This window comes from Spermophilus citellus (genome assembly GCF_964194105.1).
Source record: "Spermophilus citellus genome assembly, contig: SCAFFOLD_347, whole genome shotgun sequence".
Taxonomy (NCBI): domain Eukaryota; kingdom Metazoa; phylum Chordata; class Mammalia; order Rodentia; family Sciuridae; genus Spermophilus; species Spermophilus citellus.
Genome location: NW_027673114.1, coordinates 5,742 through 19,047, shown reverse-complemented (window position 1 = coordinate 19,047; position 13,306 = coordinate 5,742).

The following is a 13,306-nucleotide window of genomic DNA, read 5'->3' as shown; positions in this document are numbered from 1 at the left end:
GCTACCAGAGTTTTTGGGAATACAGAACAAGCAATTCCATTAATAAAACAACTGGCTTATGACCAAGCGAATCGTTGGTGCAGAGATATCATTAGACCATGGAAACATGAAGATTTAAACACATATATTAAATTATGTAGAGACATTAATGAACAAGAGCAAGTCATGGCAGCTGCAGTAAAACAGGCTTTAGATGCCAGAGACATTAATGAACAAGGGCAAATTGTGGCAGCTGCAGTAAAACAGGCTTTAGATTCCAGGCCAAGAACATGCTACAATTGTGAACAAATAGGACATTTTAAAAGGAATTGTCCCATAGGAGGAGGGTTTAACAAAACTAGGTATCAAAGGAGTAGAATACCGGGTCTTAACAGTTAGTGGTCTTTATGCACAAGATGCAGCATTGTATGAAGTGTTGGGATCCAAGGTCAGAGACTAGAGAAGTTGCTGGTAGAGGCCTGTGACATTAGAGGTGATCCAGCAGGCAAAGTAGTTACTTGAGATGGAGAGTTAAGAGTCACATGTAATTTTATTGATACTGTAAAATGTGATAATCATATTAGGTAATATAAAGAAAGGGAAAAGAATCAATTATGACTCAAGTTTCTAACTTGGTGTTTGAGTGAATTGTAAAAAGAAGTAGGGAAAACACGACAGATAGTTTTAAGATAAAAAGAATGAGGTTAGTTTGGGGTTTACTAATTTTGAGGTATCAGCATGACATCCAACAATGATCAAATAGTTTAAAAAAAAATAGACTAGGGAGATTTTAGAGCTACAGATCCAGATTGAAGAGACAATTTTAATTGTGGATTTGGATGAGATCATACAGAAAGAATGGATAGAGACAGGCAAGAAGGTTGCTAAGCACCAACTATATTTCATTCACCTATTGCATATTTGTTGACTGCATACTGTGCAACTGGCCCTGATTTAGGTACTGAGCATGATCAGTTATCAAAACAGATAAATATCCCTGCCCTTATATTTTATGTATCTTATTATATATTATGTATCTGATGAGGAATCTATAAGCCGGGCAATTTTGTGCAATATCATGTAAGTTCAGTACGGTCAAGAAGTAAAAAGAACCAACAATATAAACCTAAGTCTAAAAAATGAGAAGGGTGTGATCATTAATGACCAATGGTAGTGATATTGCCAATTATCAGTGACGAGTCCTGCTTCCTCACATGCTGAAGTATAACATTAGAGAAGCACGCCAAGGCAAGCATATAAAGCAGGGTTTATTTTAAAAGGGGTAACAGTGGTTCACAGCTGTAATCCCAGAGGCTCAGGAGGCTGACACAGGAGGATCCCGAGTTCAAAGCCAGCCTCAGGAAAAAGCAAGGCGCTAAGTGACTCCGTGAGATCCTGTCTCTAAATAAAATACAAACCAGGGCTGGGAATGTGGCTCAGTGGTCAAGTGCCCCCAAATTAAATCCCCGGCACCCCCAAAAAATAAATAAGTAAAATCACATAAACTTTTCTCAGGAGGGAGAAGGGGCCCATAGGTGGTATTCTGGTATCTCAAGAAGTGAGGATGTTCTGCCTTTTTTTTTTTTTTTTTTTTTTAATATCCTAGGCTTCCTTTGTCTCCTGCTCTCTTTCCCTTATCTTTCTCCTTCCTGTATACTTGACTAGGCCCAGGAGATGCTCAGGTGGGATGGCCAAAAGGTGAGAAGCAGATGGATAGGAGGAAGGGCCAGATGGAACAACCCAGAACACATTAATTAACAACTTTTATAACTTCCTGTAGGGAAGGAGAATTCCTGGGACAGGTTACCTTAGCAACAGGTTGGAGCAGGGCCGGTTATCTTGATAAGGGTGGAGGAAGAGCTCTGGAGGCATTTCAATCCCCAGGGGACAGTCTCCAACTTCTCAGACTTAAATTGGCCTCCTTAATCTGACCTGACTTGATTTACCTATCTATACTTATGGCCTGTCTAATTCTGCCTTCAGTAGAACAGTTTCAGTAGATTGTTGGGGATAGAAACCAACCTCAGGAATGAGGAGATAATGAGTAAGTAAAGGGAATGAGCTATAAACTATCATTTTCATTCCTTGGTCCTTTGGCTAAGATTGCATATAGACTCTTCTTTCAAGAAGAGAGACAAAATAAAAAAATAAAAAGAGAAAGAGAGAAAGAAAGCAATGTTAAAAGAATTTATTTTTATAAGGAAAGGTTATCATGTGAGCATGAGACAGAGGCATAAAGGTGGTTGCCTGGTGAGAAGTAAAGACAGAAGATGCTCAGGAGAGGGCGATGCATGCACGAATCAGTAAGGATTCTGGTTCTAGTCAAAATGGGATAACTGGGCTGGCTTACCCTCACACCTGAAACAACAGAGATAATATTTAAAAAAAAATGAAACACCTGGGTGCAGTTGTGCAAACCTGTAATCTCAGCCACTCTAGAGGCTGAGGCTGGGAGAATTGTGAGGTTGAGGTTAGCCTGGGCAACTTAGACCCTGTCTCAAAAATTAAAGCAATAGCCCAGGATACAGCTCAGTGGCAGAGCATCCCTGGGTTCAACTGTCAGAACTGAAAAATAATAAAGTGAAAAATAAAAGTATGAAATATATAAAACAGTTTTCAAGTAAGTGAATGTGAAGCAACAAAGAACAGTCATCCCTGAGAAATAAGAAACAAATGTATTGAGCCCTATGATTGCCCCAGCTTACTGCCTTGAGAGAGCTTCCAGGCTGTGACACTGTTCCAGAGGGAGCTGAAACAGAACTCAGTGTATTTCCTGCATTCAAAAGATGGAGCTGAGAATCAAGGAGATCAAGCAGCTAGAGTTAATAAGACAGCATACTAGACAAAAGAGAGTTGCACAGAGACAGACCCCTACAGATCTTCAGTGTGTATCCTTTGAATATCTTGTGAAGTGGACAAAGCAAGCACATGAGGAAACTACTCAAGGGCAGGAAAAGAAGTACCTGAAAGTACGAGGGGGAATAGTGCTTGGTCTTCTCATGGGGCTGAAACTTATGACTATAACTACCAGACAGACTGGAAAAGTCATAATTCATGAGGAACTAGGTAGAATACTCAACAAGATCTTGCCTCAGGAATTGGCTCTAAGCTGAGTACTGCTCTGGATTCACCTAGCAGATCATATTACCCAGTCCAAAAGGCTCAAGTAATTTTCTGGTGGTGCTAATGTATCCCAGTACAAATCTGTATAAGATTTAGAGAAATAGCATGCAACAAGGTAAAATTCACAGTGTCTGGCATTCAATTCAAGATTATCAGGCACAGGAGGAGATAGAAAGACACAATTCATAATGAGGAGGATAAGCATTCATTTAAAACTTACCAGAACTGACACAGATATTAGAATTAACAAAGAAAGACATTACAACTGTATTATATCTGTTCATAAGATTCAGACATGGAAGATTTAAGAAATGACGTTGTGTGGTTCAGTGATAGAGTGCTTTCCTGGCATGAGTGAGACACTGGGTCTGATCCCCAGTATCACATAAAAAAAAATAAATCAAATAAAGGTATTTAAAAAAGAAACCCTGTATAAAACTTCTACTCATGAATAATACCTGAGATAAAATATGTGTCAGATGAGATTAATACCAATTGATGAAAAGAAAGGATTTGATGAACTTAAGAGTGTTAGCATTGTAGAATCTATCCATGAGAGGGGGAAGAGCATCAGTGAGCTCTTTTGAGTGCATGAAGCCAAAGGGGTGGGGAAAAGGACAGAAAAAAAATTGAAGAGATAATGGCTGAAACATTGCCAAATCTGAAGACAACTATGCACCCACAGATCCAAGAAGCCCATTGAACCCCAAATGTAAGAAATGTGAACAAAAGCATACCAAGATAAATCATAATAAAATTGCCTGAAGCCTGTGATTAAAAAAAAAATATGATGGTCAATTTTATATATACCATGGCCATGGTGTCCACAGAGGTGGTCTAACATTATTCTGAATATTTCTATGATGTTGTTTTAGATGAGATTAGTACTTAACTCTCTGGACTTTGAGTAAAGCAGATTGTCCTCTTTACTATGGTGTGACCTCTAGGTAGTTGAAATCCTGAACAGAATAAAAGACTGACCTCCCTGGAATAAGAGGGAATTCTACAACAGATGACCTTTGGATTTGAACTTTGCACTGGCTCTTTTCTGAGTCTCTAGCCTGCCAGCTGACTGCTGCAGAGTTTGGACTTATCAGCCTCCTGTATGTGAGCTAATTCCTTAAATCAATACCCACCCCCAGGAGAGGGGGGGGAAGGGAGGGGAAGAGAATGGATATATACAGAAATGTCCTTTTGATTTTTATTTTGGGAATTTGAGGAATACATAAAGAAATCCTAAAAAGCAGAGAAAAGGTATAATATATATGAGAGCTAAGATGAAAATGACATCAGATTTCTCACTGGAAACAGTGCAAGTGAGAAGACAATGGAACAGGATCAGTGATGTAGTGAAAGTGTGGTGAGGCCCCCTGTATCCTAGAAAAAATATTTAAAAGGAAAGTAAAAAATTGTTTTTCCCCCATATATACAAAAGTTGAAAGAATGTATTACTAACAGATCAACATTATAAGACATGATAAATGAAGACCTCCAGGCAGATGAGAAATTATATCCGTTATAAATCTATATGTGTATAAGATACATATATGAATCTGTATCCATATAAGATGTAAATACATAAAGATTTATATATAAATATGGATAAATCTGTATCCATATAAGATACATATAACAATGAAGAGTACCAGAAATGAAAATTACAGGGGCAATCAAGATTTAGTTTATATTATTTAAATATCTTTAGAAGATAAGTATTTAAAAATAACTATGTATTATGGGATTTATAAGATTTGTAAAAGTAAAATGCATGAGAATAACATAAACATCATAGGAGGAAAAACAAATGCAGCATATTGTAATGTTCTTACATTATACTGTATATAAAGTGGTATAATAACACTTGAAGGCAGACTGATTAAAGATGTGCTATATAAATCCTAAAGTAGCACTAAAATCAGTGATATTTTTTTTTGTGGGGGAGGTTAGAAGACATCCCCAGCCCATTTTTTACAATTCATTTATTTAATCTCATTAAGTTGCTTTGGGCCTCACTAAGTTACTGAGGCTGACTTTGAACTTGCGATCCTCCTGCATTTCTGGGATTACAGGCCTGTGCCACTGTGCCTGCTCACAGTGATACCTTAAATAAGATAACATAGAATTACCAAAAACAACCAATTCAAAGGAAGGCAGAAAAAGAAGAAAAAAGGGAGCAAGAATAGATGGGACAAATAGGAAACAAGTAGCAAGGTGACACTGAATTACCAGTCAAGTGTTGATAACCATTAACAATCAAGTTAAATATAAATGACTGATTTGATATGATTTGATTTTTTTAAAAAAGCAATTCCACCAAATGTCCACTTTAGGAAAGAATCTTTAAACATAGACACAAATAGGTTAAAAGGAAAGAATGGGAAAAGATAGGATCATACTAGAAGTGTGATGGAAGTTGCAGTGGTTATATTAATATGAGACAATGTACTTTTCAGAGTAAAGACTAATGCTGAGAATAACAAAGTTCATTTCATGATGATGAAGGGGTCATTTAATTCAAGAGGACATAACGATGCCAAACATTTATGTACCTAATAACAGAGCTTCAAAACATGACAGAACTACAAAGGAAATTAGAAAAAATTATAATAAGAGTTTTCACTCTTTCATCAAATAATAAAACATGCAAGAGGAAAATCAGCCAAGACAGAGTAGATTTGAACAACACTATCAGCCAACTTGACTAACATAGAACACTCCACCCAACAGCAGAAGGCATTCTTCTCAAGTGCAAATGGAACATTTACCAAATTAGACCATCATCTAGGACATAAAACAAATCTCAATAAATTTAGACGGACTCAACTCATACTAAACGTGTTTGCAGATTGCAGTGGAATGGAATTTGAAATCAATAACAAGAAGACCTTGAAAAATTTTCTCTTGGTATGGTAACTGAATAACTTCTAAGTAATCTATGGATCAAAGAAAAAAATCAAAAGAGAAACTATAAAGTATTTATCACAGCACAACTACACAACATATCAATCTGTGGTTTGCCTCTCAAAGCAGTATTTTGGTGGGGGAGGATTTATAGAACTCAACTGCCCGTATTAGAAAAGGAGAGGTTCAAATTAGTGTTCCTAGCTCTACATCAAAAAACTAAAAGAGAAGAATAGATTACAACCAAAGTAAGCAGAAGAAATGGAATAATAAGGTCAAAATGAAAATCTATAATATGGAAAAGCAATTGGTTTTTTTGAGAAGGTCAATAAAATTGATAAAACTCTAGCCATAGTGATCAGGAAAAACCAAAGAAGACACAAATTACCAATATCAGGAATGAGAAAGATGGCATCAGTACAGATTTCATAAATATTAAGATCCTAAGGAATGTTACGACCAACTTTTTGCCAATGAATTTGACAACATATCTGAAATGGACAAATCTTTGAAAGAAAAATCTTCCAATCTCAAGAGGAAATAGAGAACCCTGATAGACCTTTATCAACGTAATTGAAATTACAGTTAAGAAGAGAAAACTTGAAGTGTAATTGGCTTCACTAGTGAATCCTACCAAACTTTTAAAGGAAAACACAATGTCAATTCTCCTTGATATCTTCTAGAAAACTTTCCACCTCCTTTTATAAAACTGAATTTAACTGGATACCAAAACCAGACAAAGACATTACAAGAAAATTCCCTGCCAATATCCCTCTTGAACACAGATGCAGAGATGATAAACAACTACTCGCAAATCAAATCTAGCAATAATATATTAGTAGGATAATTTATTGTAACCAAGTGACATCTATCCTAGGAATGCAGTTACTTTTTATGTTAAAAAAGCAATCTGGAGCTAGGTTTGTAGTTCTGTGGTGGAGTGCTTGCCTAGCTGGTGCAAGGCCCTGGGTTTGACCCCCAGCCCACAGGAATAACAAAAATCATAATATCAAAGTCTGCCCAACTGTTAAAGGACATTTGTGAAAATTCTCACAGCTATTGCCACATTTATGGTGAAAGATGACTCTTTCTTGCTCAGATCATAAGACACTGACTGATGTCTGTTCTTATCACATCTACTCAACATTATAGTAGAGATTCTAACCAACACACCAGGCATGATCTCATCAATATAGAAAATTTAATTTGAATCTACAACTTTATACCAGTAAATTAGACATGACTGATGTGAATTAGAGCTGATGATTTTAGAGATCTGAAAACTGACTTAGAGGTTAGCTGTGGATTTAATATGGAGAATGTTGCCTTAATTTTAGAAGAAGGTAGGGCATGGTTTATAATGGTAAGTTGAATACTGAATTCAATCAGATAGATGAACATATTCTCCAAGTATTAGAGGATGGAAAGATGAACACCCATTCGCAAGCAGATGCCGTACTTCAGGTGGAAAATTATTGACTGTGGTAGTGAGTGAAGTGATCTCAAAGTATTATTAGGAAGCAGGGCTTATGGTGGGAGGTACTGATAAGGAAAGGCTCTAGAAAAAGTGTGCAAGAAAATGTTGGAGCATGTAGAACACTTTCCTTAATATAGGGGAGGTTCCATACAGTTCAGTGAAAGGGCTCTGTAATGATCAAGGTAGGGCTGCATTGGATATGAGAAGCATGAAGATACAGCAAAGAGCAAAGAAGGAGTAGATGGTTGTTGGTTGGGTCCTTGTGTTCATTGTAGTGAAAGAAGGAGGGCAAGATGTTAGAGAAACAAATTAATGATGGCGGGGGGATGGGGTGAGGGAGAGGCAGCAGAGAGTCAAGCAGCGGACCCACAGAAACTATTATGTGCTAGCATTCCAAATAGGCATTGCTGGCATGTTTGAACATACAACCCAGGCTCAGGGTTCTTTTTTGGGGAATACCTGGATGTATATGTAAGTGAAGAATAAAGGAGGTGGAAGGAAGATACTAAAATAAACAAAAAAGCATCAGTAGTGGAAACGGTAACTAGAAGAAATGAGAAGTCAGAAAGCCACACATGCCTGTGGATGATTGAGTGAGAGAGAAGGGAGGAGAATAGCCAGGGGAGCCTATAGGGAATGAGTCACAAGGCAAGGGATCTGGGGACTTGAGCATATAAAACCGAGTCACTGGAAATCTAAAATTAACAAGCTCAACATAAAAAGAAATAATGCCATTGAGAAATATTTGCATAAAACATTAAGATAACAATTTGTGGCTGTCCTACTTAGAGAATTCAATCACATTTACAGATATCATTGAGAATCTAATATAAATTATGTTTAGTCCACAAAGATAATTCATAAACAGAAAAAGTAGCAAAGAAATTGATGGATCAGGTTCAGCTTTACCAAAAAATTCATTTTTATGAGGGAATAAACAAAAAAGTTAGTTTTATACTTAAATTTACCAAAATTCATTTCTTTATGATAAGACCCAATGCTGAGAAGATAGTAGTGGCATTGATATGTACATGTACTACTGGTACCATTGTGACTGTTACTGTCCCTTTTCTTGGAAAACAATTATTCATATAAACCAAAAATTACCAAAATACTCATAGGCCTGGTCGTGATGCCAATAGCAATTTATTATAAACAAGGCATTTAAAAGAAACTATATCCAGAAGGCAATTCCTTGCAAAATTTTGTATGATAGTTAAAACTCAAAAGCAACCTCAGCGTCCTATAGCAAGGGACGTTATTAAATGAATTATGGTATCTCAATTGAAATGATTATAGATTAGAAAATGTATATATTTTTCTATTGAAGAAAGTGAAAAAATTAAACTTACATTTATTTTTTAAGTTAAGCCATGGAAAACTATGCTTTTGTACATAAACTGGAAATAACATGTAACATCACTATGTACTTTGTTAATGTGGCTGAATTATGTTGAGCTTTATTTTAAATTATTTCTTTATTTGATAATGTTTTGACGCTAAAAAGTCAATTAAAAATGAAATGTTGGAAGATTTTTGAAGAATTAAAAAGAGGATCTACCATAAGAGCTGGTTTCTTATGAAATGAAAACATATCGTAAGAAGGGCATGTCCATCCAATTTCAGCAAGGCAAGAGTGCCTGCCTTTTTTCCAGGAAGAAAGGGAATCCAAACTTTATTGGATCGTTAACTTCAGCATTCTTTCAGCTTTGACATAATTTTTAAAAGACACTTAAATTGTCAAAACTCAAAGGGCCAAGAAATCCTCCAGAGAGCAGGACGAGGTTAGTGGAGAGAGAGAAATTGGGCATCTTGCTCTTTGGTCTAAAAACAAAAGTGAATTCTGCCCGGAACAAATTTCTTGACTGTGTCTGCTTGAGGAATTTGTTGATAAGAGGGGTTGTTAAACTATGGATTACACAAATATTCACTTTTTTTTCCTTTTTAAACCAGAGGAATGGAATCTAAAGTCTCAGGATAATATAATGATATATCATGGAGAAGAACCTAGAGAAAACTGAACACTCTGAATTGAGAAAGGTTGAAAATATCTTTAGGGATATGTATTTCTGTACTTGAAAAATTGTCAAGTAGTATGTCATTCAGTTAAAATAGAAAAAGATCATGACGGTTTGAAAGAAAAAGTTCATGAAAACTTGAATGAAGCATTTAAATAACTTTAGTATTAGCTGCAGATGTGTTAATAAGAGAAACAAAGTTAGAAAGTCAGATTTAGGTATCTGCTAACGGATGGTTTTCTAAATGCCAGTAGATTAAATTTTCTTTGTGACATTGAAATTGTATTTACAAGAATTTTGCTAGATTTTTATTCAAACATCACAAATATCAATGCAATGGCATAAATGATGCTCTTGGTCCAGAACAAGACTGCCAGATGTATAGACTGTCTTTCCTTCAGCAGTTCTTAGAGTGTCCAGGTTAAAAGCACACGCACCGTCGTGTATCTGCATGATTGTGTGCAGCCTTGGGGGTGGGGGTGAGGACAATTAAATTTGTAGGCCCAAGTAACACACTCATGTGTTCCACATGATGAATAAAAATAGACTAACTTTCCTCCCAAAACTAATTTTGTTACAATTCCAGGAATGCTCTTTCCCGCATGAAAAATTTCAAATCTATCTTCCCTCTATCACAGGTTTTGTTGGATTTAAGGACTGCAGAACAAAGTCCAAAAGATATGCAAAAAATCATTTCCCCAAAGAGTTACTAAGTCATATATTTATTAAAATTTGTGGGGTTAAATCTTAGGGGAGGTTTCAGTCTTACTAATGTAGCTTAGATAGGCCAGGAAAAAATGAGTGCGTTGCTTCGGCTTCAGCCATCAAGTTGTTTGAATGGAGCCTGGGGAGACCTACCCTTGAGGGCTTCAGCCAAATACTGGAGGCCATTGAGGATCAACTCAGTGGTTACTGTTATTTTCTCCTTCTTGCTGATTAAAAGTAATGCACTCCCAATTTTAAAGGAAACTTGCAGAGCTGATCTAATTCACTCATTTTGCAGATGAGGAATTCAAAGCCAAAGCAAGGGAAAAAATGTGGCTGGTGAGTCTTAGCACCATGACCAGCCCTCCTAGGCAGTGTCTTGTCCCAGTGACTCATCCAAGGACACTCAGCTCTGAAGAAGTAAGAGATGATAACACCAACATGGCTTCGTCAGTTAGACATTTTTTGTTCCTTCAGAGTTCCTATTTTTATTAATAATATCTATCAAAAAAGACAACCTAAATTCATACTGTCATTTCTATTGCATTATTAAGAAAGCAGTATCATGTAGACCTAAGAACACTTATTTGGACTTCTTGTGTTTAATTATTTATAAAAAGAGGAGGGTAAAGTATTGGGTTTAATAGGAATGTGTGCATTGCCAAGTCTACTCCACCAGTATTTAGGTTCAAAGTTGAACAAAATAGGAAGACTCTATCAACTTTGTGGTACTTGGAGGCCGTGCAATGGTGTAGCATTCTGTTGACAAGACCTGGGTTTGGGTTTTGAATATAGTACTTAGTACTCTTCACCAGGTTCTTAACTCCTCTGTGCTTTACTTTCTTCTTGACTTTAACTTTGGGATTGTTGTAACAGCTAAGTTAGCAAATAGATGTAAATCCTTAGCCTCGATCTTTAAATAATATTGAGATCCAGTGGTGTGCCAAGCACTAGCCTGGCATGTAGGATTCGCTGTACTTTTGCTTCTCCATGTGGATTCTTGCAGTCTAGTGGGCAAAATACATAATACAGGTATACTGATGTGTAGTTACAACTGTGAAAATTAGGTAGAAGCACTAAATGTTGGAGGAACATGGATTCAGGAAAATCAACCTAGTTTAAGGACACTAGAGAAGATTTCCCATAGTCAAATAGCTAGTAAAAGGTAGAGCCCAAATTTGAACACAGATGTTTTTGCTCTAGAGCCTATGTTTTTATTCCTCAAAGAAATCCTTTGAGAAAGGTCTTTTGATTAAATGATTTTTGTATCTCTACTAAATATTAATTTCTCCTCTCTCCCTGACCTCATCCAACCCAGTGTACAGGAGTAAAATATAGTGTGCTGATTGCCTTTCTTGGTTGCCTTTCTAGTGAATTCAAAGTGTTGCCTTAAATTTTTATTTCTGTTTAATCTTTGCAAATGCAGCAGACGACTAATGTAAAAAAAACCTTTTTCTTTCATGAAAAAAAATGGCTCCTGATATTCATTACTAGCTCACGTTTTCAGTTGCCTTCTTTCAGAAATATTCAGTGTATATATGGACACTGTGTATTTGTATTGGCATATGCACATTTTTACGTTTCAACTGAATTGACTAACTTGAATGATAACAGTTAAGTTCTAAATATATTGTTAATTATAGAACTACATACTCTGAATATATTTTTATAATATAAATATTTTATTGCATGCATTAAAAATAATTTCCTTACACAAATGGATAATTATGAGTGTATTTTTAAGATTATACTAATATCTTATTTTCTAGACTGATTATTTAGACTTTGCCCTCTGAACATTAATTAATACAGCTGTACTATAAAAATAATATAGAGATGGCATTATGGAGGACTGGGTATACCTTTGTAGCCACACGTGTTCTGTTTGTGGAGAAAATGTTTATGAGTATTCTATAGAAACATTTCTATGCCTATAAATAACGTTTCTAGGTTACTTTGCTCAGTATGAACATTTGAGGATATTTTTGTTGTCAATTTATTATAAAGACTCCGCAAGGATTTAAAGACAATAACAGTAATATAATCTGCCAGTTGGATTAATAAATTTCCAAAATCGTATTTTGTGTATGGGTGCGGACATTACTGGAAGAATATTACTTCCCTTTGAGTGCCTGCATTTTGTCAGCTTTTAAGAATCAAAGCTGTTAAACATTGCTGGTGTGCGCCATAATTTTCTTTTCCAAAGTTGGGACCTGCCCTACTTCTTTGGAAAATCCATATTTGAGTTGTCCTGAACATGATCACTAATAGACTTTTTAACATTTGTAGAGGGCTTTTTGTTTCCAGGATTTCACAATCATTGCATTTTAATCCATATGACATCCATAAGGTAGACTGATACATTCAAGCATTCAAGTCTCCTGCAGTGGAATTTTGGTGCCAACAGAAGTATTATGATTGGCACCGGCTTTCCTGAATTTCCCAGAGGCCAGACAACTGGAGAGTCTTTCCTTCAGGCCTTGGGGTACATGCCAGTGCTACAGCCACATGGGACTGCCTCCTCATTCCTCCTGCTGCTTTACTAAGATTGAGGGACTTCATGCACCAGTAACCCTAATGCTGCACTGACCTCAAAGGAAGGATATGTTTTGGAAGATGCTTAGAGGATCCAATGAACATTTACTTTCTGTGCAGGAAATTTCAACTATTGATACCTCCATTAATTCAACAGAAGTACTTTTCAGTACTGGTAACTTTTACTTGATTAATAAATGAGCACCCAAATTTTCTTTCTTGTGAGTTTGAAATATGTTTAGGCAGGCTGAAATTCTGTGTACCTAATGATTAAATTATCAACAATTAAGCATCAATTAAAATATAATTCCAGAAGACATACTGTATGTTTATTGTGCACAGGGAACTGTAATAAACACAGTTCATGTGTAGTTTTATCCTGACCAAGCTAGAATTGAAACCTAGTTCTGTCTGCTTCCAAAGTCAGTTCTTTAACCATTGCATAACACTGCCTTTCATGCATGGCGATGGATAGTTTATCAATGTACTGTGACAACATGTGGCCAAGGAATGTGAAGGATAGGCTAGACTATGAAGGCACACGCTGATTTTCTATTTTTATAAAGCA